Genomic DNA, 1,178 nt, shown 5'->3' with positions numbered 1-1,178 from the left:
CTCAGCGGGTAAGAGACCTGACTGCTTGAGCTCCTGAGTTCAATTCCCAGCAACCACGTGGTGGCTCACAACCATCTGTAATGAGATCCGATGCCTGACTGAACCTGACTGGATTTAGACTCAATTAGGAAAGACCCCTCTGGGTGTGTCTGTGAAACTTTGCCAGAGGTTTCACTAAGAAGGAAGCCTCACACAGAACATAGGTGGTGCTGAGGCTGCAGGCTGCTTTCAAAGGAGAAAGGTCGCTGAGCCTGTGTGTATGGCTCCATTTCCGGACAGTAGGCATAATATGGTCAGCTGCCTGATGCCCCCACTCCTTGCCTCCCCCTCCCCCTTGGTGGACTGTACCCCTAAGCCTGAGTCAGCATAAATCCTTCCATGGTGAAGTTTCTTTTGTTTGGGTATTCTGTCATAGCAACGAGAAGACAGTGTCACACCAGCTTAAAAGTGTGTCAGCAAGGGGGAATCTGCGGGATGCTCTGTGAGAGAGCCTATCATCTTGCCTTGTTCTGTTTCCCGTGTGGTCCCTTCCTTGTGGTTCAAAGAGCATCTTACCAAGCGCCTCTCTTCCATCACCACGTAGCTGTCTTCTGTTGTGCCCTTGGCCCTCCATTGCCTTCTTATAAGGATCTCTGTGATGACATCATACAACCAACTGTAGGGTCACATGAAGTGATTTCAGACTCTTTCCTTTAGTCATGCCTGCCACATTCCCCTTGCCACATATAAAGCATTGTTTACGGTTCAGGGGGTTAAGATATGGATTAACCGCAGGCCGATTTCAGAGTTCGAGGCCAGCCTGGTCTACAAAGTCCAGGACAGCCAGGACTGCACAGAGAAACCCTGTCTGGAAAAAAAAAAAAAGATATGGATTGGGTGTCGGTCGGGATGTTCATCCTTCCATATATGCCCAGAATTTACAATTTACATCGTTTTCAGGACAGGAAGAACCACATTCAACCCTGAGACCCAACAGCCAAGTCTCTAGTGTTTCCTCTAGCTGCAGTGCTTGGGCAAACACAGTTGAGCAGCGCTGCAGTGTCTCTCTCTCTCTCTCTCTCTCTCTCTCTCTCTCTCTCTCTCTTTTGGTTTTTTGAGACAGGGTTTCTCTGTGTAGCCCTGGCTGTCCTGGAACTCACTCTGTAGACCAGGCTGGCCTCGAACTCAGAAATCCGCCT

This window comes from Mus caroli, chromosome 7 (genome assembly GCF_900094665.2).
Source record: "Mus caroli chromosome 7, CAROLI_EIJ_v1.1, whole genome shotgun sequence".
Classification (NCBI taxonomy): domain Eukaryota; kingdom Metazoa; phylum Chordata; class Mammalia; order Rodentia; family Muridae; genus Mus; species Mus caroli.
Note: the sequence above shows the minus strand (reverse complement) of the source record.